At 39.5% G+C, this 27,646-nt stretch overlaps 1 protein-coding gene across 6 annotated transcripts in view; it reads right to left on the bottom strand.

Moving 5' to 3' along the window:
- LOC124163549 (transmembrane and coiled-coil domains protein 2) overlaps positions 1 to 27,646 on the bottom strand; it is a 410,710-nt gene that overhangs the window by 126,777 nt on the left and 256,287 nt on the right. The window lies entirely within an intron of this gene.

Genomic DNA, 27,646 nt, shown 5'->3' with positions numbered 1-27,646 from the left:
GTATTAAAAAAAATAGTACTTATTAATTTTATATAGTACTTATTAATTTTAAGCTTGCAGCTGAAGTGTTTGCTCCTTTCTTTGTCTTATTTTGTGCTCTCTTTTGAGTTGTAGGGTTTCCTATTGAAGTAGAATTATTCTTATTTTGGATCAACTCATGCGTGCATGGCACTTGGAAGTCTTGTTGACAATTTTCATTTTCCAAAACTTGGTCACTTTCCTCGGTAATTTCTTGGGAAGTCCCTGCACCCTCTAAAATATTAGAATTTTTATGATTGCAGGTTGTGTGCTATGGTTTATATTAAGTAGAGGCATAATTTGGTATACAATGAGCATCTGGCAAGTTAGATTGTATGAGGTGTAAATATTCATACTAAAACAATGTAATCATAAATGGAAAATTTATAAATCACCTTCTCCATAAAAAGTTGCATTCGAATCCTATGCATTTGCCAATGGTTTGAATTGGGGTGTCAGCATTGATATAATTTTCTTTCCTGTATTGTCGAGTTTTCTTGTAAAACTTCCTCCTCCAGTTTTATATAGTTCAATCTACTGAGGAACAATAACATTAGCAATGAGGAATAACTTTGCATAGAATAGCATACAATTTCAAGTAAATGGCAATTGATAATAACCCGGTCATCGTGCTGATCACTTCGCGCCTTCTTCAAAAAATCATAAAGGGCATGCAGCTGTTTGGTTGTCCTTAACCCCGTTTGGCTTACGGCATTGTATACCTTGTTATTTCCTCCCAAGCTGCGATTTTTTCCTTCAGAAAAACAGCGTCTGTCCTTTTATTTTCTACTATGTCTTTCTTTTCACCGACCAGTTCAATAACTAGATTTCTCTCAAAATCGTTAAAGTTTTTCCCTCGCTTTGCCATTTCAGTTGATTTGAGTAGGCTTCAGTGGCTTCTTCGTGTGTATATTTATTACCTTTCAAAATTCGCTCTTCAAATTTGTTTACGTTGCTATAGTTGCGACGGTAACGCCATCTGTTGGGTTTCATAATAACTACATGCTCGAAGCAATAACTATCGGGAGCTAGGTTATGAGACCGATTGTTTCTTGCAACCCAAAATAAGTTATGAGTTCCATAACTTTATGAGACCCATAGCTATCGAACCAATAGCGAAAGTTACTTGCAACCGGCCATAAGGGAGAAACTCCCCTCCCTGCCGCTTGCTTTTGACCTAAGGTTTCAGATGACTGACTCAGGCTTAAAACCAAGGCCACTCAGTTCCCATTTGACTTGCGATCGGTAAAGGGGAGGGGGGAAGGTAAGAAGTTTGTGTAACAGATGCACCCCCATTTTACACTGCAATTTCTGGGGAAAAATGTGCGCATCTTCCAAGCACTTATACAGTACAACTTAGCTCGCTGCTCGGAGATTTCTACCAAGATCTTTCGTGCCAAAATAGTGTTATTTGCTTTGTCACAACTCCCGTTAATCTACTGCTGGTAATCATAATGCCAGTGGTTGTAATGCACTAAGTTTGACAAGGTTGAAACACATCGGCCAAGAGTTGTAATTATCAGTTTTCTTTTGTGATTGAAATGTAAACAGTGTTATTACGCTATCAATAAGTGGACAGTAATGTAAATGTCAGTGGTGTGTTCACCTCCGTTGTTCACCATGGGTATGACATTTCATGATAAAGGTATCAAGATCAAAGCTGTGTGTGAAGGTTATTTTTCTAGTATATCAATGAATAGCAGTGAGAAAAGTCATCTGTGCCACTTTCGTAAGCTAATTAAGGCTCGAAATCAGTGAATACATCGTATTTTTCATCATAACGAGCTATGTGATTGTAAGTTGTACGTGATGAATATTAGTATGGTATTGACTTCCAGTTTTTTATGATTATATTTGCCTATTTCCCCTTTATCTTTTTATGGTGTGTGCTAGTATATCGTTTGTGTATTTACCTATTTTAATGAAATATGTTGTTGCTTGAGTGTGTGTTGGTAGCGGAACTGATTCGCGATCTCAGACGTGAATTGTGTGCAGACACTTGCTGTGAATTCATATTCATGTAACCAAGGAAATGGTGAAACTTTGTCACATTATCACGAAATAAAAGTTTCTTTTTACAATAAGTGCATGTCTTGTGTTTCTTTAACTGTCTATTGCTTTCCATAGATACCTGCCTAAAAGTTATTTTTCATTATTTTAAAAAGTGCTTTTATTGTGCTCCCTGAATTGGCATTAGCTTTCCAAACCTTGTTACTCACTTGAAAAGAATGCAGAGCAACAGATTATTTGTTTTTCACAGGAGTTAAATGTTTTTATCTGTGGTTAAGGCTCTCCAGCTAAGTACAGTAAACTCTCGATTATACGAAGCAGGATTTTACGAAGTTTTCGATTATACGAAGTGATAGTGCGGTCCCGGCGAAAAGCCTATGGTAAATACATGGTGCTATTCGATTATACGAAGTTTCGATTATACGAAATGTTTCGAATTTACGAACCTCGGATCGGTCCCCAGGAGCAAAAGGCATTCGTTTATACGAACTATGGCGAAATATTTGTCAACAAAACTAGTTACGCCGACGTAAGTAGCTAAAAAAAATCAGCGCTTCCAACTGTGGTTCATCAAAAGTGTGAAATCGTAAATGACAGTGCAACTTTGGAGAGAAAGGGTTCGCCTAAAACCTCACGGTGGGAATTTAGGGGAAGAAGGACTTAATTAAAATATCGCGACTGATATAATGCCCCTATTTACGTGCCTATTCGTAAACATCGCATCGACAATACTTCGTAGTTTAACATGTCAGGAAGGTCGAGCGGGGTATTTCGTACACTCCTAATTAACCCTTTGCACTGCTGTGGACGTACCTGGTACGTTCGCAAGGCAGGCTGCTGTGAACGTACTTCGAAGACTACTTGACTACTTTTCGCCGAAGCACTTCGAAGGGTCCCTAATCCAGGACCCTTTCCTCGACGAGCTCACCCTCGCTGGCCCCTCTCTTCGACCCTTCGACCTTTGCTCCCCAAAAGTGACCGCTCTGACTGCATTTTGAAAATCTATCAATCAATGCCATCATCAAAAATAGTTGTTTGCATCGCACTCCTGCCTATCAGGCATTCAAGTACGTCTCTGAACCGTGTTTCTGCGATGAGGAATAACGACTTTGTTAACTTTGCTAAAATGGCCAAGTTAATAAAATTGTCATTTTTCATCGCAGAAACACGGTTCAAAGACGTACTTTATTTCCTCCACTACAATCGCAAATTGCTGGAAATCGGCCGGATTCCCTTTGATAGCGCATCATGAGGATGTTCTCGAGGTTGGTAATTGATACAACTAGCCTACTAGTAATTCTACTGCTATAATATCACGGATATGGTTGATTCGTTACGTCATACATTCAGGAAGCAGCAGCGGATAAAATCGCGGAGGAGATTAGAGGCTTAAAAGATGATTTTGAAAAATTCTTGGAAAAAGCAGGAGGAGCACAGCGCGCAACATCAAACGATTATATTGCCCTTGACGATGATCTCAGGGCTTGCGACAATGGGACGCCGGTACATGCGTCGGAAGAAGCAGCGGCCGGGACTAGTCATAATAGCAGTGACGACGAAGATGAAAGTGAAGCAATTTCACCAAATAAAAAAGAAGTACCCGCTCCCTCCAAACATTAAGATATATTGATCTGGCTAACGAGTTAGGTCCCCAATTTCATTCCCATTTATGCAAGTGAGAAACCATGGTGGAAGCGGCGATGGAGAAGGGCAAAAAGGAAATAAATAATTGATATTTTAGTAGTATCTTTTTGTGTATATAATAGCCTTCCTGAATAAATAACTTAAATATCTTAAGTATTGGGCTCTATTAACCACCAACTTATTTTTCAGTCAGTAATGAAGACGCACTTCTAACCTTGAACTTTCTTCTCGCGCGTCTCCCCGTTTTCCCATGCCGAGAGATCTTTCTTTCCAAATTCTTTGTTTACTTCCTCCCGCGACCTTCTGCTGATCTTGCTGACACCCATCTTACGCATCCCAAACCCCTCCTTCCCCAGCATTTCCCATTCACTCCCTCCCCCCTAAGGTGACAGAGGTCGAGTGCGTCGCAAAAAATACGGCCCCCAAACGTAGTCTGACGCAGAGCTGAAGGCCATTTCCCCACCCTTCTTTCTCCTGCCCCCTTCACCACTGTTCACCACTCCTTTGTGCTGACCACACTTCTTTCCTCAGGCAATCCCCATCCCACTCTTATTCACCCCACCCACTGGGAACGTTCCCCGATTGTGGAGAAGGGCATGGTTCATCTTTACCTGCAACGGGGGTAAGTTATTAACCGGAGAGAGGCTGAAGAAGTATCTTCCACTATCAGGGAAATGGTGCCGCGCTTATAATTCCCTCTCTTCTTCTCTGCTGACGTTTCAATTGAAATTATTTTCTTTGCTCTTTCCTCACTATATTTATTTACGATTATTGCGCGACTATTTTTAGTGCTAAAGCTAAGAAAATCTTTTCTCTACGTCAATGATTTTTTGCATAACTTTCAATACGGAGGAGAAAGGGACACGAAAAGTAAATGAGGTGAATGTACAGATTTTTGCGTGTCATTTTTGGGAATTCACGCAAGTGAACCAATACTTCACACACGTTGAGAAATGATGAAACATCTCTTGTAGAAAAACAATCAATGCGGATAATAACGTTTCCCTTTTTATTTATCCGATAATGGAAGATGTTTCTCCTGTCGTTTTCCGATTGGAACCTTGCTCCTGTCGGCATAAAAGAAGAGAGAGAAATACTAAATGAACATAGCACTTCACACCAGGTATGAAGAATAAAGTCTTTCGTTGCAACGTCTGCGAAGATGATGGAGCACAGTATCCGGACGGAGAGCTCAAACAGAATTTACTTCAAATATTCGCCAGAAGATAATCATATCCTACGAAATTTAGAATCGTAACTGAATCTCAACAAAAATAACCAATGGAAAAGATAGCACATTCAACTGAATATACAGAGTAACTCGAAATATTAACTTTCGAAGGTTATTTAGGAAACGGGTGGAGGCCCTCGTTTTTCTTTTTTTTCTCGTCACTGAGCGATAGAGGGCGACATAAATGGCAGTTAGGCCGGCTGCCGCTAACATTCCGTGGGTGCTGGAAACAAATATCTATCTTACGCGAACTTAATAGTTGTTATTCGCTCCTAACCATAAATTTATAACATTAAATTCTTATAATAAACTTTGCAATTCATTATTTGATTACGTTTTCTAAACTGGTCGGGAATTTCTTAAGCGATCGTTGATGTTGAAGTATGAACAAGAAATGGGAATTTTATGGTGGTATAATTATTTAACGATTTTTCACATCATAAATCGATAAGAAAAAGCCTTTTCTATGAATTAATCTGAGAATAACCACCGGAAACATTTGAATAAGACCACTAAAGACAAAAAACGGCGGAAGAAACAAAAGCGAACATTTTTTTTGTGACTTATGAAAAAGTTTTGAATTTACGAAACTCGATTTTACGAAGTGCCGATTTTCCGGTCCCACTGACTTCGTAAAATCAAGAGTTTACTGTATTCATGATGGTTTTTCAGCATTTTCAGTAGGAAGATAATCGGACCACTGTAGGACGGATAGGACTAATGTCCTTCTCCGCTAATGTGGCATTGCCAAATTCAACACCATGGCTCGTAAAGGCATTGCATATGGATGTTTTTGTAGATAAATACTTCACGTCTACATTTTGTATAACTGTAGACCAAAATTATACCATAATAGGTTACCAGTAGACCAAAAATGGGCGACATTTGCCTCCAATGTAGACCTGATGTAGGCTTAAAGTAGTCATCTACATTTGGCATATAGCAAACCATTAGGTTTGTTGCATACCAGATATAGGTGTCTACATCTGGTTTACATTTGGTATACTGCAAACTTTGTGCTCTCAGGGAAAGCATCCACGATAATTGCTGTGATTAGTGTCTAACTCAAAACTGTAAATATTTCATCCAAAAGTTTCATTTCAATGAAATGATTTGTTTAGAGACAAAAAAAAATTTCTCAGCCACTCTGTTAATAATGTCAGTTCATTTCAGGAATCAGCCAGAACAAAATTAATGTTTTGGTTTGCCAGGAAGATAAACTTTTGGCCAGTATTTCCACAAACCAAATGTGTTTACGGCTTCTTCAAGCATCAACCACGCAACATTCATTAGGTTCACACGTCACTAAGCGTCAGCCAATAGAAATACGTTTTGCATTTTGGGCATGGCCGAGGCTCCTAGCCGACTTTTAAAGCTAATTTTCTCGGTTAAAAATCTAATTTGAGCTCTGAAAATTAGCCTGTGTGTTTTTCATTCATATATTTTTGGTTTTAAATAACGAAAACCAATTTTTAATTTTGAGTGTTCCCTCCTATTGTTCGAATTTTCAGCAGAAAATACCAAAATAGTAGAATGATCACGTAAAAACACGAAGTACATAGAAAAGCGGCTTCCTCGGTTGTGCATTGGGATACTGTTGGCAAAGTAATGCTTTGCATGATTTTTATTCAGAGCGGCAGTCATAAATTGAATGGCTAGTTTTCTATTAAGGCAAGGAAATTTAGTGATGCAAAAAAAACTGCCTTTCGTCAGCATTTATGCTTAAGTTTATTGGATAAAACGTCTCACTTGGCACACCCATCCTGTTCCCATGCACGTGTTGACAATAGGTTTTTTGGCTATTATTTGCTCCACCTCCGGTAAAGCAACAATTCGGTATAGCGAGTGTGTATTAGAGCACCATGGGGTCTCGTTTTACCCACGTTGCACTATACATACTTAACTGAGGATCTCAAGGGAATTCAAAGCCAAATGTGTAGAAAATTACTGTCTTATTATTCTGGTTCTGAATTTGCAAAATGATTTTGTGATTGTGCATCACATTCATAACCTGGAAACTGTATATAACCTCACAGTTATGGAAATATGTTCACAGAACAGGTGGCATGAGCTTATTTTTTTAGCTTTGAACAATTACATTCGCCACGTAGCATATCTCTCATGGGCTAATAAGTATATTGACATGTTTCTTAGCAACTGGAGCACCACTATTTACAGCGACAGGTGGGAATCAATGGAATCACAGGAGTGAAGAGTCTGGTATACAATACTGACGGTTGAAACCATGGCCGGTAGCTGAGTCATATACCGTATAAGCTTGTGTAAGAGGCGCACACGTGTAAGAGGCGCACCCCTATTTTGAGCATCGAAGCTATAAAGAAAAAAAATTTTGCGACATTTTTTTATCCTATCGTGCGGTGTTGCAGACGTATGCCTGGAATTTCGACAGTTATCGAAATGTCCTCTTTCAGTACTATTTGAAAGAGGAAATTTTGATAACTGCGGCGGCACAAGAGGGAGTAGAAAGAGTTCCGATCCTCTCTTTGCATACGCCATCGCTCTACGTTGCTTGTCCTACTCACGAAAATTTTTGTTTAAAAGCTCTCGCAGGAGTATTGCAATAGAATTACAGCCGTGGAAAATTTTAAGGCAAAACACGACAGCCAAATGGCATGAGCCTTCCCAAGAGATTGAACAACAATCGGGGCAATCTCAGCGCCGTAGGATAATAACCACGTCGTAGATTTAAGGCCCCTTGCACACGCACCGATTTTGGACGGCCGGTAAAATATCGGCCGTTCACATTCCAATAGTGAACAATGGGAGAGCATTGGAGCTTGCACACGTACCGACCACACGCCGGCACCGGCAAAATGCCGGTTAGCTGCCGGCTATTGTCACTGTGGATCGCCGACGCCAGCTCAAAAACTTAGCAACGTATCGTTTGACCGGTAAAAATCCGGCGTGTGTGCAAGCATCGCTTCGCTGGTAAAATATCGGCCAATATTTTACCGGCCGTCCAAAATCGGTGTGTGTGCAAGGGGCCTAACGGAACTACACTCGGCTCTCCATCAGCTAATGCTTCTGCCGTTTTTTTCCTTTCCGAGACTCCACAGGAAAATATCAAGTTACAGGGGAACAATGGAAACGTGTTTCATCCCTACCCCATTCCACCAACTGACCTTTTTCGGTCTACCAGGTTCAATTCCCCGAGTTTCTGGAGGTCAAATGCTACGTAAGTCACCTTCTGAGCTCGAAGATATCTCGATATCTTTCAGCAATTGTATGGCACGCACGAGGTTCTAAAAAGAATTAGACCTAACGCGACATATATCTTATAGCATTTAAGTTTTTTGAGCTCTAATTGATTGACACAAAGATTTATAGCTAAAATAAGGCTACTAATATTCAACGTAGTCCAAACAGCACAATTTCGGAAGAAACAAGCGTAGCATAAGCGCATTCAAACAAGACGAGACGGACAGGAAACTCAGGCAACGCAAACTGCGTATATCACATTGCTGCGCCTTCGCCCCTTCGCTTTTAAGGCAACGACGTCATATGCAAGATCGGACGTGTTCTTCCCTTGCTCCTTCGCTCGTAGCTTTAAATACGGAGGGGAGGGAGCCCTCTTCCCCTCGACCTCTCCTTCAGCGCTCTTCACTTTCATTTAGCATTTCCGATTTCTTCTATCCACCATTAAGTCCAACAATGAGCACACTCGTTTGAATTTTTTCAACCGCAGGTTTTGACACCAATATTACTATATGCAGTATAAATGCCGCGGGATGCCCACTCGTGGCAATAAATTTAGCGCGCGCTCCGGGGCGAATCACCCCGCGCGATCTTTTCAATGTTCACCTCTGGGGTACCGACGTGACGGCGCGATGCTTGCAAGAAATTCAAACAGGAGCATTTTAAAAATACGCCACTAAGGGAGAAACTCCCCTGCCTGCCGCTTGATTTTGACCCAGGGTTTCAGATGACTGACTCACGCTGAAAACCAAGGCCACTCAGTTCCCCTTGAACTTGCAACCGGTGAAGGGGAGGGGGGGAAGATAAGAAGTTTGTGTAAGAGGCGCACCCCCATTTTCGGCTGCAATATCTGGGAAAAAAGGTGCGCCTCTTACACGCGCTTATACGGTATTAAAGTGTGAAACTTACCATTGGTTGTTTATTCTTTACCATGGACATTTGTTGGTTGTTCTTATTGTGTCCTGTGAGTGGCATTAATGCACTTGAGAACTGCCTTGACTCTGTTTTAAGTGCTTTAGATCTCTGCGCCATTATCTTGGTGGGCAATTTTAATTTGTCAATCTGCCGGGAGTCTTCAATGTCCAGCCACCCTCTCAATGCAAGCAAATACTTTCTTTTAGAACATTTCATTTATGCTCTATTGCCTACAACAGCATAACCTCCACAACTCTCATTATCTGGTGAAATTTGAACATTTCAATTTGAACATTTCAATAATGAATAAATGAATGAACGGCAAGCAATCGAACATAATACATATAAAATAAAGCAGAAACGACAAAATCACAGATTCTTATAGTTCTCACCTTTCGTAAAAGCCAAATACACACAGCAGAAACATAGTCGGGCAAAGCAAAGCAGAAACAAAGGAGGGCAGAGTGAGCGCTACTAGTTTCGTTTACTTTTTGACGGGAATGATGCGCTGTCGGATCCCACTTCTCTCTTTTGAGCTACACATATTTGTAATGCTGGCAAAAATTTAGTTAAACCTGATAAAATAATTACTGCAGATGCAGAAAAAGTTACCTACGTCTAGACCTTAATCCGTGGGTAAAAGTAGCATTCGGTATTCAAAATTAACCTGTGTCCTTCACGTACAAGATGCAGGCCACGAAAGAGCGGAAATACAAGCTCACCCTCCCGGCACGCATCATTGCTGAGCAGTAATTCCGGTGACTCACCGCGACGCATTAGACAGCTTTATTGGATAACTTGTTGCAGGAAAACCTTGAATGTGGGTCTAATGTATCATTCTGTTGACTTAAACACAGCCGCTGGCTGGGGACGAGCCGTCGTTCACGGCACGGCTCACAGCGTGGCAGAGTCGTCTTGTCTGAAAGCGGCCTGAATTTCACAGCATCGTCACGTGAACGGCGGCCGGCGAAAAGTCGTTACGTCAAACAGCGGCCTCAATGTAGCACTGCCTGTACTTTATGCCGTAGGCGGCGCATTGCCGGGCCAGATTGAAATGGGCGCCCTGGTGACCACGGCGGCCGTCAACTGCGCGATTCGATTCGTTTAAAGACATCTACAGACACATATGATTATTTGAAAGCACAAAGCGCTAGCAGTTGAGGGAAGGGAAGGAAGGAACAGAAAGGATAGGAGGAGAGGGGGTTCTCCTTATTAGCGGATGGATCGTCGGATATTCGGCTTTCCACTGAACTACAATGCAAATAAAATCATTTCAACATCAGCCAAATCTACCGTACTTCCCGGCAGATAAGACGCACTTTTTTTCTCCTAAATGTGCAGTAAAATTTGCCTGCGTCTTATGCGCCGATGGTATATGGATATCACGGGTATAACTTCGTCCTATAATAAGCAACCGTTTTGACAGGATAAATAATTACCATTAAGTATTTTTTAGTGTATCAGGCATTGAAAATAGTTCAATTCATTAAAAATTTTGATAATAGCACTCTTTTGAGCAGGTTGTTAGAAATAAAGTTTTAATACGTCGATGTCTAACTCTCTTAAAAAAATTCCCGGATAAATCAGAAATGCATACAATGTAGCATGTTTAGTTTAATCTTGCAATGGGTGCTCCTGCAAAACTTACATACATTGAGCCAAAGGAAATGTCATCTATATGCTAATACATTGTATCTCTCACGATAAACTCACGAGTCTACCGGCGCCACCGGCACTCAACCTTAGGTAACAAAGTATGAGCTCGGTGTTCAGTCAGTTCAGGCGTAATACGTATCTTTCTATTTAGTCTGCACATGTGCTTCTAAGCACAGAAACTTGGTAATTTCTGTATAAAAAGTCAAAATTGGAATAACCTAATGGGATCCAAAGAGAGAAGATTGTCGTACAGTATTGCGTTTAAACTTGAAGTCGTGAAATATGCTTCGGAACACGGCAACCGGGCAGCTGCAAGGCGTTTCGGCCCACCTCCAACCGAGAAGATGATACGAGAATGGCAGAAGCAGAAGGTAGATTTAATGAATGCAAATAAGAGTAAGAAAACTTTACGTTCATGTTCTCCGAAATGGCCAAAGCTTGAGGAGCACGTTAAGACCTGGATAATAAATCACAGGAAGAACGGGATCACTGTTTCAACAAAAATTATTTTAATGGAAGCGAGAAAGTTGGCGATAGATATGTCTATTGCCGATTTTTCTGGGACAACGTCGTGGTGTGAAAGATTTATGAAGAGAAATGGTCTGTGCATGCGTACTAAAACCACAATAGCACAAAAACTGCCACCCGAATACGAAAGAAAAATTATCGAATTCCATAAATACGTACTTAACCTGAGAAAAATGAAGTTTTTTGAAATAGGACAGATAGGAAATATGGATGAGGTTCCCTTGACATTTGATGTGCCATCAAATAGAACTGTGGACGTTAAAGGTGCAAAGACAGTTACGATAAAGACTTCCGGCAACGAAAAAACACGCTATACTGTTGTAGAAAGATTTCGTGCTTTCCCGGCGAATGGACTTGGTAAAGAGTTCTCGGGATCGCCACCGGGTCAGGAACTCCATATCTGCCAACGTTTCGATGTTCCGAGTCGGACATCGAAACGTTGGCAGATATGGAGTTCCTGACCCGGTGGCGATCCTGAGAACTCTTTATACTGTTGTCCTTGCGTGTTGTGCTGATGATTCAAAACTCCCTCCTTTGTTGATCTTTAAACGAAAAACGCTGCCTAAGTGTACAATTCCACATGGAATTTATATTCATGTTCATCCTAAGGGATGGATGGATGGAGAGGGTATGAAACTGTGGTTGCAGAGGGTGTGGTCCCGGCGTCCAGGTGGACTTCTGAAGAAATCGTCTTTGTTAGTGTGCCATCAGTTTAAGGCCCATATAACGGAGTCCGCAAAAATCCTTGCTACAGAACTGAAGACGCATCTTGCTGTGATTCCTGGTGGATTGGCTTCTCAACTGCAGCCTTTGGATGTTTCAATCAATAAACCATTCAAGGGATTTATGCGTGAAGAATGGATAAAGTGGATTGAGGCACCAACTCACGATTTCACACCGACCGGAAGAATGAAACGGCCGTCAATTTCTACCGTTTGTGAGTGGGTGAAAAAGTCCTGGCAGAAAGTAAAAACTGAGACTATCATAAAGTCTTTCTAATAGTGTGGAATCAGCAATGCGCTAGATGGAAGTGAAGATGACATTTTGTATGAGGAAAGTGACGACTCCTGAGAAAATATCTACGCGAATGATTTTAGCAGCAGTGATGAGGAATTTCTGGGGTTCTGTGATGAATAAACTCTGATATACATATTTGCTCATTAATAATTTTAAAATTTTTTAATATTAAAGTTCCGTTTTTATGTAAAATGTTATCATTAAAATTCTTTTTTGTATTATCCAGGTATTTTAGTTTTTTTCGTAAATTCTAACCTGAAAAATCCAGGTGCGTCTTCTGCGCCGGTGCGTCTTATAGGCCGGGAAATACAGTAATTTCTAATTCTTTGGGTGAGAAAGCATCTCATTCTAGCTGTTTCAGGATCGATAAATGGGAAATAATTTTTCAATTTTCTTTGAATCCGAGTATGTTTAGTTATGTGTGCTTCTTTCCCTGCCTTTCCTGACCAATTGGCAACAGCTGTAATCAAAACTATGTGATTTTGTTATATCTAGCAGCTGTCCTACCTTCCCTCAACACTTGGGTGAGAAGTATGAAAAGGGAACCCACAACATGAAACATTTTGGCCACTTGGTAAGTTATACAGTACTATGGTTATACCGTAGCTTCCCAGCACTCAGTTTGAAAACACCATCGTGAGTGGTTGTGTTTTGCGATTGGACTTTTTTATTGTGGTTCCAGCTTTAAATATCGAACGAAGGAAAGGAATTTTAAAATGTCAAAAACTAGTGATACCGTTCATACCAGGGCAAGTGAATTCAGCTCAGAAGGATTTCATGTGAAAGACAGAGTATTACTGTGCTAAATTTGCAATAAATGATTGGAATTCGAAAGATGTGACACATTGTTAAAGCACATCTGTAGCGATACACATAACCATGCGAAAGAAAGGGGACCCGCAAAACGACAGCTATCATTTGAACACACAGTCAAAGAAAGCGATGGAGGAGCTTGTTGTTGCTACTACTGAAGCATTTTTAAAGGCTTAATTTAACGTAGAGAAACTTGACAATCCGAAAATTCAGGAATGGCTCTCAAAGTATGCATATATAAGGTGGGGATTTTTTTTGGGACAATCAAAATCGTGTTTAATGTTATGTAAAATGCTTAATAAAGGTATAAGTATTCATGAAACGTGTATCACAAAATAATAAAACGCCTATAAACGTGGGAAAATTGTAGCTTTATAATAACACCGCAAAGATTTTCTATAACACCGAAATCACATGGTTTTAAAACAAATTTAAGCAAAAAATCAAACCACTTTCATGGACCTCTACACTTAGGACATTTAAAAAAGGATAATTTCACAAAAAAATTCATCTCCTTCTTAGTGATATGTTTTTATGAGTTAGTAACGCAACAACAATTGATAAGTCGGTCAAAACTACAAATTAAATTATTTATTTTGTTTTTATCACTTTAATAACTGAACTTCATAGCAATATAACATTTTAATTACTAAATATATTCAAAATATTGAGATTGTATTGTAAAAATTTAATTCTAGCTTATTGTAAGTCCAGCTCGAGTTGACTCTTCACTACCGTGTTTGTAAACAAATCTCCAAGCAATCGTTGACAAAAATGATGTCTGTGTTCCTGTCAAGGGATCGAGCAGTTTGATTTCAATTTGTGGGAATGTTTGCAAATTTATTTCATCGGAAGGTGAGCTCATCAACAAAGTGTTCCAGAATATGATTGATCACAACAAAGATCAAAAATGGTTGATTGAGCGAAAAATTTTGACGGCCTAGAACGAAGATGTGGATTACTCAAACTAGGTAAATCAGGATCAATTATTTGCACTCTGCATGCATTGGTATTCTGCATGAATTCAAATCTTTTAACTGTGTAACAAACGAAGACCAAATCACAAACTATGTATCTATCTGAATATTTAAAGTCCTTGGACGTACCTGGCTAACCAAGGCACGATTAACAGCTAAATGTAGGCTCTCTGTTCATGATCTTTCGAAACCTAAACCAACCATAACTAGGGACATGCAAAAGGTGGCGTTATTTTATAGCCAAAAGTGGTGTTATTTTTTTACAAAAGTGATGTTATTTTGCCCTAAAATTGGTGTTATTTTAACGGCAAAATAATGGCTGTTGATTGAGAGCCATCCTTCCAGTGGCCCACCCATTGCCCTAAATTTAGGATATTATTAATCGGAAATAATTTAAGCAATAATATACATGGAGTATTGACTGAATTCACCTCTTTTACATATTTTATCCTTCGCGTATCCATATATCTAGCTTACATAGAAAGAAATTACTTTTAAATGCCCGTAATTTCAAATGAAATATTGCTATTGTGATCAAGTTGTCATCTTTTACATTTGTTCTCTTATCTGTTAACACAGTTCATCAGCCGGAAAGAAATCTTTCTCAGTCCACATTTGCAAAGGGGATCCAAATTGCTTAAAGTCTTAGATGCAAACGATGTCTCAGACACTTGAGCTCCTGGATTGCTTTAATTATATCCACTGAACCCCGGGAATTTTGCTTTTGTAGTAATTTCTGTAATTCTCCCAACCGCAACATCATCTTCTTTGTCTCCATTGATTCCAGGCCATGAATTTTTTTGTCTTTAAGTCAGGGTTCATGTCTGTAGTTGGAACTTCTTGGGGATCAAAAACTGAGATCTTTTCAAATACCTATTTTTCTGCTTAGGTCTTCTACCATAAGAGAACTAAGTTTGGTTGATGCCTTTTCAGCCATCTGCATTGGTATTAACTTTACAGCAGCTGCTTTAGAGGTTGTCATGTTTTGCAGATGTAATAATTGATTTTATCAAAAAAAGTACTCCTATGAATATTCTCGAGGCACATTTTTAACTTCCTTAACCCTTTCAAAATGGTGGAGTTATCTCCTTAGTATGAATGCAGGTCTGCACCCCAAGACTCTTCAGTCTTCTCTGTATGGAGCATTTATGTTGGGCATTTGTTAAGAAGGGTCTTGCGGATAATAACACACTTTCAACAACAACCTTTTTTGATCCTTCCTAGAGGGGATTTCGCATTATCTTGGGCTCCGAGGGTAGTTGGTCTCCCTCCTTTCACCGTTTATAATCCCACCAGCGGCATTGGTTCGCTGTTCACTCATGCTTTGTTTCTATGAATTAGCTATATGGATGATTGTTGCTCGCACATAAATTGCAGACTTCCAATTGAATTCCTCGTTTTATTCTGAGAATTTTAAAATATTGAATGAAGCTCTACCGTCAGCATTAACGAATTCAATGCATTAACAATTTCCATGTTGATTTTATACTGAAATCGAGATATAAGTTAATATTTATGGTAGAATTTAAGGTAGAAAATTGTAAAAGCTGCTCAAAAGACAAAGAATTCAATTCTTAGTTTATATTTTTTGAGAAAGAAGCATATATTTATTTCGCAAACTAACTGAATGAGCAATTGTATGGCTGTGGTCCCTAGCCACAAAGAGGGGTAACGTAAGAAGACGGTTCTAGGTTCATGCTCTCGGATTTCAGCAGTTACAGCGTGTGTTGGGTCCCGAAACTAAGACTTTGCGAACCCACGAATGTCATGAAAGGAGGAGAGCAAGGAAATGTGTATTTTCGGCAATGGTTCGCCTGCGTAGGAAAATCTCAGACGAAAATTTTCTCGTCTCCCGGGTCAAGAAACGTCCTGCCGCATATTTTCATCATTAGTAGTGAAAGGGTTAACTCTTTATAGAATTTTAGCATTGGGATAGTTTGAACCCTCCAGTAATTTTATTAAGTCAACCATCAGATTCCCATGGCATTTTGGCTACTTTGTAGACATCCTGTGAATGCAGTTTAGACATCCTCCTGACCAACAAGTCCCCTTATTTCCTCTAATGTGTTTCGTTGTCGAAATCATGAATTTTCTCTAATTCATGGGCCGCAAATACGCGAATTTTATGTTAATTGCAATTTTCTCCAATTCATAGGCGATTTTCACCAACTCAGACGCGATTTTCATCATTTTTTTCCTTCTGTTCACGCCTCTCCCACTAAATTGTTTTTCGAGGCGTATATTTAAGCCATAGTTTTTTCACTGCATAGGCTGCTCACCGACGTGATAAATTCCCGCAGGCCGCCGTTCACGGCACAGCGCCGTGAAATCCAGAGAGTCATCTTGTCGGAAAGTGGCCTGAATTTTACGGCGCAGTGCCGGGAACAGCAGCAGGCGATAAGTCGTTTCGGCTGAAAGCTGCCTCAATGTAGCTCTGTGTGTATTTCACACCGCCACTTTTTGCCGCTTTCAGATGAGCCGGCTTTGCTCTGGCCATCGTCAACAGCACGGCACCATGCTTTCAAATAACCATTGGTCTCAATGTATGTCTTCAAACGAGTCGAATCGTGCAGTTGACGTTTTTGACGGTCGGCAAGGCAAGGTTTAATCCGTCCCGGCGGTGCGCCGTTTATGGCATGAAATACACATTGTGCTATCTTGAGGCTACTTTCAGATGCGACGACTTTTCGCCGGGCGCCATTCACGGCACGGTGCTGTAAAATTCAGGCCTCTTTCAAATGAGACATCTCTCTCACATTCAAATGAGACATCTCAAGGCGCTGTGCCGGGAACGGCGGCCCATGGAAATTCGTCGCATCGGAAAGCGGCTACTGCAGTGAAAAAATTACTCCTAAAACATACGCCTCAAAAAACAATTTCATGGGAGAAGCATTAGCAGAAGAAAAAATAGTGATAATCGCGTCTGAGTTGGTGAACATCGTAACTCACACGAAATTTGCATATTCGCGGGAAAACCCTGGAATTCACGTTAAAATTCGCGTAATCACATTTGCAACTTTTGCATGTCCCTAACCATAACTATCCAACGGAATGCGTTTGGTGATTAAAAGAAATTGATAATGAATGTGATTCACGCAACTTTACTCAAGGAAAATTCAAAGATGAAGAAGTTCTCATTCCGAAGATTCCATGATCCCAACTTATATGCCCTTTTGCGCTTAAATGTATTCAATATCCAATTCGTGTAAAATTCGTGATAACGATTAACAAGTCGCTGGTCAGTCTTTCAGTTTTTGTGATGTTTGTGCTCATGTGCTAATGAAATCTCAATTTCTCATGGTCAATTAAACATGGAATGTTAACGAGTCGGTAAACCATCCGCTGTATTTCTTCCTTCAGTTCAAGAGCGTAGCTAGGAATTAAGGACAGGGGGGTTTTAGGCGCAGCTAATACTGGCGGGTCTGTAGGGTATAGAAAACTCTCTAAGGTAAGCGAGAGGTGTGGGGGCCCTCCCCCAGGCATTTTTTAAGATAAATGGTTCAAAATAGTGGGTTTTGCGGCTGTGTGAATAGTTAAATATGTTTTGTTTGTTACTCATCCATCCCCCTAATATTAGTAACAAAAGTTTTTGCATTTTTTCCAAACAGAGATACTAAAACTGGTGTGCCTAAAGCCATTTCATATGAATACTGCTTCATAGGGGCTTTTCTTACACGATTTTGAGCATCAGCCAAGCGTCGGTCTGGCATTGTGCTAACCTGCCCCGTGAACGGGCCAAGTTTACACAACAGACTTGGACCTAAAAACATTTTTTTATGGTTAATAACACAAATAGCCAACAACTGAATCCGTATAATTTTTATTTCATTAACTGCTATATAAAACCACAATAGCCAAAATTTTTTAAGCTAAAACATAAGAAAATTCATTGAAAAAAATCTGCGTAAACGCACTCCGATCCACCCTATGTAGATTCAATAAAGAATATATCTTTCTAGCAAGCTATTTTCATACTCATTTACGTAGTTTTATTGGATTTCGTATCCTTATTTTATTATAATAAATTAAACGTGATTAAAAACGATACAGCCGCTCTTGATTTATAAATGGTGTAACTAAATTGTTAGGCCCCTATTGCACACACACCGATTTTGGACGGCCGGTATAAAATCAGCCGTCCACATTCCAATAGTGAACAATGGGAGAGCATGGGAACTTGCACATGTACAGACCACGCACCGGCAAAATGCCGGTTAGCTGCCGGCCATTGTCACTGTGGATCGCCGGCGCCAGCTCAAAAACATAGCAACTTATCGTTTGACTGGTAAAAATCTGGCGTGTGTGCAAGCATCGCTTCACCTGAAAAATATCGGCCGATATTTTACTGGCCGTCCAAAATCAGTGTGTGTGCAAGGGACCTAAGTTCATTGATTGTTGGGCAGTACGAAGTTTGCCGGGTCAGCCAGTATTCCTATTATTAGCCTTATAAGAATAATTAAATCTTCAATATCTTTAACCCGTTAACGCCTAGTGGTACCATATGGTATCAGCCAGTAGCACAATGCTAAACATAACTTTTTTGTCACTTATCGTAATTTATTTGGGTTTTTGAGAGCTTAAATATAATAAGAATGTTTTTATTTACATTTTCCCAAAAAGTTTGCCTTTTTAAAGCTGAAATGAACATATTTAGAGCCGTTTGAAAATTGCGAATTTTCAGCTATCCGAAAAAAACGGACTTTTTAGTGCAAGCATTTAGATTTTCTTTACTTGCGTCTCATATACTCATAATACGAAGATGTTTTTATGTAATTATGATTGTCATAACATGTACATTTCATATTATGTATGGTGTTTGTATGTGAGCCTAATATTTGGGATATTATGATGCAAACCATTTTGGTGGTACCATATGGTACCGCTAGGCGCTTGCACTACCGTGTTTTGGCGGAAAGTGTAAATACGAATATTTCTAAAGTTTCCAAGTAGGCTTCCACGGAGATTATGATGAATTCTGCTGGTTTTTCCGGGTATTCTTCCGCGTTTATCCATTTGTAGGACGATATTTCGCCAACGTTCCAGTTGGGTAAAGGTAAAGAAGGCCGCTACTACCCGAGAATAATCAGGGAGGCAATTGAAATCGCCAAAACGACAACAAACTTCAACCGTGAAGACGGCTACAATCTCACCAGCGCGTGGAAAAGGGTCTTCAAAGATCCTGACCAATCAGGGCACACCTCGAGAAAAAAGGTGGCAAACGGGGTGTATATAAGATGAACAAATTTCTGCATCAACACTTCAGTGGACCTGAGGAAGCCAACTGGAACGTTGGCGAAATATCGTCCTACAAATGGATAAACGTGGAAGAATACCCGGAAAAACCAGCAGAATTCACGAATATTTCTGTTGTTTTGTTTTCTAACAGTTCTTTATTTTACTATTATTTATTTTTAATCATTTATATTATAAATTTTGCTTTATGTAAATGTTATTACGCATATAAAATGTGTGCATAAGATGTTGTTCGAAAAGGTGGACAATCAGCTGGGTTTATCTCAAGAAATGCCTGAGAATTTTCAAAAGTGTAGTGAAACTAGACCGAGCCGTAAAGCACCCAAAAGGTATAAAAATAGGGAGGAAGGACGCGTTTCTGATGATGAAGAGATCGTAAAGCACAAAAGGATTTCTCGTAATCCTGATTACCAACTCACTGTTCCATGAAGCATCCACAACCAGAACATTTGAACTGGTCTTTGACAAAAACGTCCTTACGCACTGACCTTACTTTAGTAAGACCTTTACTGACCTTATTTTAGTAAGGCCAGTATAATGCCCCTACCCTCCTTGTATATTTTTGAACTCATTCTGTTGGTTAAAACTAACATGAACTTATATGAGTTAAACTGCAACATTCACCAGCATCATACCAGGTCAAACCTAGATATCCACATCAAAACTAGATCTACCACACTAAATACCGAGGGTCCATATCACAAAGGAGGCAAACTCCACAATTCACTCCCTCAAAATATTAAGAAAATCAGCAATTTGTATAAATTCAAAATTGAGTTTTAAAAATTTTTAATAAAAAAACCTTTGTGTTCTATTGATGAATTTTATGCTCTATGTAAGGAAATACTTAAATGAGTAAGGGTAACTATATTATTTATATGTATTATGCCTTTGCCAGTGATTTAAATATTGTCCTGATATTTCTTTGTCATTTGTGTACATACTGTGTTCTATTGCCATCATTTGTTTGTGATTTTATGCTTTATGTAATGTATTCCACTTGACAAAACTATGCAATTGTATTGCCTTCAGTGAATAAATTATTATTATTAATATTATTATTATTATTATTATTACTAAGTGTTAGAGTAGAATAGGTGTGTACAATTCTGCAACTATTATGACCCAAATATAACACATGAGGTACTGAAAATATTTGTTGCAATTCTTTTTATAAGTTGGCCTAAAACGACTCCCAATAAAAGGCACAATTGTGAGGCAGCACCAAACGCCAGAAATAATCTTGTTTATTACACAAGGAGACATGACAGATTTCTACAAATTCATAGGTTTATTCGTTGCTGTGATTACAACGCTATGGGTAAATCAGATAAGATGTGGAAAATGCGCCCTTTTATGGGCATGGCAAAAAAAAGATTCGGCGAATATTTCAGAGAAAAGCAGTCCTTGAGTTCCAATGAGTCAATAATGTTCTCTTTTGGAAAACATGGCTGTTAGCAATTCATGCAGGGGAGGCCAATTAGGTTTGGCTAGAAAGTGTGGTGCATCAATAGCTCAGATAGCTACTTCGTAATACTAAGGAAAGTGAAAGCCTACGAAAAAGGAATTGGGAAAGATAGCGTGAGGGCAACAAAATAACAGATGGGACAAAATGGTCGTGGCCCATTTTTACTTTGATTCTAGATGCAATGACTCCCAACGCATGGATGCTGATGCGGAAATCCTGAAAAAGCATAACTCAGCTTGAGTTGCGATGGGACCTAGTATAATCACAGCTGGATACAAGGATCCCCTAAAATATCAAAGACGTGCACAATTTACCAGAAGTGCGAATGGAATGGGGTAATTGGCTAAAGAAATGGATTTGTAATTGATTCATGTTTCGAAGAACGCATTCAACTGACAGCGGCCTATCTTCTTTCCAGTGCCCTGACGAAATAGGTTCGACGGGCACAACCACCTAATAAAATCCAAGCCCAAGCAGGGATGGTGTGCTACTGAAAACTGAACCAGTAGAATAAAAACAGGACGCTTAAAATGCAATGCAGATACTGCTTTGTTCATTTCCATGTGCGGCAACAACTGAGTGAAATGCCAAAATCATGTTATTCTTGATTTCTACGTCAATTATGCATAACTTCTATTTTATGATCACTAATATTAAATAATTAATTGAATATTATTGATATTTTAGAGTAATTTTGGATGAAAATGAATGTATTTTGCGGTAAATAATATATATAAGGTTTTTGGCTTAAAAATGTGATTTCCGAAATGTTTTTCAAATTTCGATTTTTTGACCCCTTAAATGCCTAACGGTACCATATGGTACCAGGCTGTATCTCAGTAAGTATTAGTGCTAAAAGATTAAAATTTGTACTGAATGACTCAGAATTTTATTGGTATTAAAATACATATATGATTACCACAAAAATCGCAGAAACTTTTTAATTCAGGCGTTACTGGGTTAAATATCGTAGGTACGCATTCAAAGACATTTTGTCCTGTTAAAAAACATTTGTACGTACTTATGAATTTCCCTCCTTATGTGCAAGTGGGCTAACATGTAGGAAAAACATGCTATCTCGGGAGTTAGCAATGCATTGCCGGCAGGTGACAAATTTTCAAACCAGTCTTAAAACAATTCTTGTGTCACCCAGTCCCTTTAGTCTTGAAGCTTCCACTTTATGTCTCGGAGCAATCACCACCCTCATCTTCTTTTATAGATCCAAATAATGCCACAAATTTTGCACAATAACTGCCTGTAATAGAGGAGCATCATTTGACCTAATATGCTAAATCCACATAATTTTTTCTTCTTTCTTCATCTTTTCTTCCAGAAGTCTTTCCATTTTTTATCCAGCAATGAACTTTGCGTACGAGTTGAACGCTTGGATGCAGTTGGTGTGGCTGATGTCACCAAAGTTTTCACTTCATCTCTCTTCAGAAAAATAGTGTGGACCGTCAACATCGAGAGCTTAAACTTACATGCAATTTTTGCTTTGACGCTCCATTTTCACAGCAATTGATTGCTTTAAATTTCTCTTCTAGGTTTATGCTTTTTCTTGATAACTTCTTTATTTTTCTATCTGCATTCCTATTTTTTGCCATTGTTCACTTGGTTTTTCCCCCTTCTGGCTCCATCAAAATCACCTTCAACATCTGAACAACTGTCACTGTGTATTCCTGAGATGCAGAGGGCTTTCAACTGCTGGAAGGGAAAGAAGCCAACGTGTTTGAGACTCTCTCTCAGACCCTTTTACACGTTGATGCTATTCACACGTAACTTGGCCCCCGTTCCATTTTTTACCCGTGAATGTCAATGACCTTGAAGGCTTGATGCTGGACCCTTTATGTGGAAGTCAGTTCGCCCGATAACTTTGTATGGCAAACAATACATCTATAACAGTATTGTTTAAAAATTTCACATTTCCACTATCTCTAAACTTAATACAGTAGAATCCTGATTTAAGGTTTTTCAGGGGGGACAAAATTTAAAACACTAAATGAGGACCTGCCATTTTTTTCAGGTTTTTGGGTCTGTAATGATTGGAATGGCTTTTTATGAATAAAAAATATTATTTCAAGTAACTAAAAGGTGCTGAATGCAGCAAAAAATTCTTTAATGAAATGTTCTCTGCCCTATGAAGGTTGGATAAAACTTTTCAGGAATCAGCTAAAAAAATGGGTAGTAAAAATAAGTAATGAGTGGATGACAATTGTTTTAATGAAATATTTTAAGAAAATTCTAATAAACATCAACTTAAAAGCATTCCCACACAGATTATTATTATGGACATTAGTGATTCCATTTTTATGCATATTTCAGTGGTCTCGGTGAAATTTAGAATTTTCTCTGTAAAAGTGACATGTAGGTGACTATAGCATTTTTAATATAATAAGAAAAGGGGTACGTAGGTACTCGAAAAATCATGAGGAATGAGTGAAATAAAGGGACAGCAGAGGATCGCTAATCCCGAATTCTCAACTACCGAATATCTAGTAAAAGGGAGGTTTCCTGGAATTTTGCCAACTTAACGTTTTCTGTTGCCTCGGAGAAACAAGGGATTTATGAACCTTTAAAAAGCCTCCTATGCGCACATTTTGGATTTTGAGGTGATCCAAAAAAAGTAGAATCTTGATGAAACACCAGATGATGATACGCTGTATCGAAACCGGTCGCAATATATTTTATTTTGTGAAACAGCTAAGTGTTTTCTTAACCTTTGTGCATCAAGTAGAATCTTATTTTAGTATGCATACAAGTCGATGGTGATTCAACTCGATGATAACACCAGATTCGTTGTCATATATCCGCGGCCTTATGCAGGTCGAATGGAGCCGGGAGAAGTTGCTTACGCGGCGCGCTGATCACCTTGACTCCGACTCGCCTTGTTTCTCGGCAGCTTTTAATAAAATTTGGTTGGACCTTGAATAACGATTAGCTAAACTTTAAGTTAAGTGAAAAGGTTTAATCTTCAACAGAACTGGATTTCATCCGAAAAATTGTCAGTGCCTCTGGTGTTTGGCAATTTCGTCAGGGTTATGATGTCGAAGTCAACCACCAAGGGATACCTGCCGGATTTTCGTATTTTTCCGCACTCATCTATTCTACCATGAGTATGCGGTGATTTTTTTTCCAGCATGAGCGATTTATTTAGAGTCATGGACCGTGATAGTTCGTCAAAACTCCAATTGTCAATCTCTTTTGACATTAATTAGCATCAGATAAATATTTTTCAATCGACAGCGATATCAACCAGCCGCATGTCAATAAATTGGCTCCGGGATATCTAAATTACGATGTAAAATAATGTTGTTCCATAGGGAAAGAATGCTCTCACTCACGGTCATGACAGGGGAAACACTTCCTCTGTTCTTTCGCTGTTCCTCCGTGGAAACTGACCTTCGGATGGATTATAGAAAGAATCTTCTAGTGAACTGCGCAATTGATATTGGGCCTCCTCTTTTGAACAGAGAAAGTACCCGACTGAAAAAATATTGGGCTAATAATCGACTGCCCGTAGGGAGTAGAGTTGAAAGGGGCATAAGCCATCAATTGAAAACATAACGAGAAAACCATTATTGTAGCGGCCCTCGGAGGATAACTCGTGTCATCAGTCGTCACGCATCATCGAAGTCAAGTTCAAGAAGTGAAGGATAAGGTAGTTCGAGGTTATTAAGGGATGACTTTGCTCCATTAGATCGGATCTGATACAAAAAGTGTCTGGTGTTTGGATCAGAAGGGGAGCAAAACGTTACGAGAAGACAAATCACCAAACTTGCGAGTTGAAGGTTGCAGCGCTGCGCTCGCGGAAGAAAGCAGTTGAAGAAGCGTTCCCCGGTAGATTCTATCGACTCTTGGTAAACTTTCATGAGACTGTTCTTGTTGATGAGCATGAATTCGAAGATTTGGATGAACCGTCATGAAAAAACGTTAAAGCGGGCAAAAAAATCTTGAGCGGGACAAATTTTTACGACCATAAATGCGGAAAAACGCAAAATGCGGAAACACAAAATACGGATAATTTTTACATTGTCCTAATAGGGATTGAATCGGGATCCAAAAGGATCGGGATAAACGCTAAATGCGGAAAAACGTTAAATGCGAAGACCTAAAATCCGGATCCGACTGTATCAGATCTAAATTAACAAATATCATTCAGTAAAGGATACGAGATAAATTACATGCATAGGTCGGCTATTCGGACTGCATGATGAGTAATGATTTTGGCAAGTCCACGTTATATCTAGAGAATGTTAAGGTTATTTGATTAGGCAAAGCAGCGTTGGGAAGTTTACCTGAAGAATGAATTTGTGCTTAATCAAAATTGCACTAAGCGAGGCATGGATGTATTGCTGTATGTGGACATTTTCAATAAAACAAAAATAAAATAAAGAAAGGCAGTAAGGTAGGACTGAAGTTAAAGGAAGACAAAGCGAAGTATACGTATGAAGACACAGCATACTCCCTAATGATCATCCTAATGGGCTAATCCTAATGGGGAGAGGGGCACCAATTATCAGAAAACATGAATAATCCCAACTTTCACTGTAATTTTCACAATTCAGGCATATCAAACTATCAATTACTAACCACGCACACTGTCTTTTATTCTAGATTGCTTTCCAGAATCATTTAGAGTTTTCATTTCCCAACCGCGATCTTCTTAGCAGCAATAACGTGATTTAACTCGTACTCCTGCTGCTACCTGTATTACGCGGTTTCCAAAAACCATGCTCCAATGTCTGCAAGATCACGGATTCAGGAAAGTGGTTTGCACAAATGTTTCAAAACCTCAGCACAAAGTCGGAAACTACACTGTCAGGTACCACACTACGTAGTTGCGTCATGCCAAAGTTGCCCATTATGCAACTGCTGCAAGACGTGGTTCCATGATCACTGAACACAATCATGTGCTGTGATGTTTATATCACATGAACACGGAGCTTTCATTTAGGTAATGGGTGAGCGATCATTCCATTGCGCAGTAGTGATTACAGGCGGTCCTCCACTTTCGTACACTCAACTATCGTACAATTCGCACTTTCGTACGTTCAAAATTGACACCTTTTACTTGACCTCCGTACGCTAAATTCGAACTTTCGGACGTTGGTCTGTATTTTTTTAAAATTCCTGCGATGTATATTGCGCATCCCAACATTCAATTGTTTCAAATGGCTGTATATGCGAACAATACGAACGTTTACAATGAAGGGAATTGTTGGTAGTTGAATCTAATCTAGGTGATTTATTTGGGGGAGAGACTGCCTGTTATAGGCTCCTTCATCAAGAGAAGAAGAAAGCCTTCATTGGAGAGATTTTTCACAAAAGTTGACTTGACATCATCAAATTGTTTTCAATAAAACTAGTAAGACCTTCTATCGAATTGTATTTTTTTGTTTGAGTGCTGTTTAATTCAAGTACACCTTCAGCAACGATATTGCGATATTGCACGAAATATCACCCAAATTCCGTTTGTCTTTCTTGAATCACATGCAAAATATACGCGATCACGAATGTCACCGGCCGAATGTCGAATGTTGGTGTGATAATTAAAAGGTATCCAGAATGCGGGTTCAACAATTACATTTTGTTTTGCTTCTTGATATATAGGGTATGTATTTTTATTTATAGTGGACGTCAACTTAAACAGCAAGAGGAAGTTTCACTCGATAGCCAACAGAGTTCTTGTTTTTTTAACTTTTATTTACAGTTTCTGCATATTTTCGAAAGAAATTAGATGATTTGAGGAACTTTATTAACATATTATTAAAATATAGTGAATTGAAATAAAATCCGTGAAAAAAAAGTTTTAGTATGTATATTCCACTCTTATGGAACGTAACCCCTAATTAGTATGGAAGTCAATGGTTCGACTTTCGTACATTCGACTTTCGTTCAAGTTTTCAGGAACGCATTGTGTACGAAAGTCGGGGACCGCCTGTATTGGAAACCTGGACTGTTGGCAATAAGTCAACGCAGGCAAGTGACTGGCAATAGCTTATGCTATTGTGGCATTTTTTTAGTGTACCCCCCAAAATTTCAGGCGCTCCCTCAAGAAATTCCTCCGAACATCCTCCAAACTTATCCACAGAACTTCTCCCGCTAAGAACTTTTCGCACAAGGTCTTTTGCGCAACGGCCCCTTAACTCAAAGGCTTGGAGACTCTAAGTCTTGGAACTCTTGTCTCCGAACTCTGCCCTCCGAAGCAGCCCAACCTGGAGATCAAGACTTATATAGCAAGTAAGTATGGTGGAGGAATAGCAGCACCTGGCAATCCAGGGTAAGTGGGTGCTGAGGCATAAGGAAGACTGCAGCTTGGAGTGACAAGTACTCAACTTTGTCCTATCATAACTCTCTCTCCCACAAAGACCTCATCCTACCATGTCATTCTCCTCTTTGACTTCCAATGGCTTGCCTGAACCTGCGATCACACCACTTGCCTTTAACCCAGAAGAGAGAGAGAAGAGAGCATGAAACCTGGTGGTATGCAGTTCTCCCCCAACTACTGGTTGGGTGACAAGAAGTGTTCCGGAGTTTCCTGTCAACAAGGCCGCTTTACGGGAAATTTGACTTTGGCCCGTCCTGCACATCGAAGTACCCCACCCCTCCTTCGCTCTATCTGCCCCTCCACTCTGCTTTGTTCTGGCCACTCTCTCTGGCTCACAGGCTTTCGTTGCAGTGACATCGGTCGACTTGAGAGAGTGATTCTCAACTCATTTTTGATGCTGACAGGCAAAACAGTATTTAGTTTTTCTTACTTCACACAAAGGGGATTTTAATCGTAGTGTTTCGCATTAAAATACAAATATCCTGGTGCATTTGCATCCCGTTAATGATCACGGAAAACATCGATGGAGTGAAAAACTCATGCACGGATAAGCCGTAACACTGCAGCTGGAT

This window comes from Ischnura elegans, chromosome 8, assembly GCF_921293095.1.
Source record: "Ischnura elegans chromosome 8, ioIscEleg1.1, whole genome shotgun sequence".
Taxonomy (NCBI): Eukaryota; Metazoa; Arthropoda; class Insecta; order Odonata; family Coenagrionidae; genus Ischnura; species Ischnura elegans.
The sequence above is the reverse complement of the archived record's forward strand: the minus strand, read 5'-3'. Positions and strand labels throughout refer to the sequence as shown.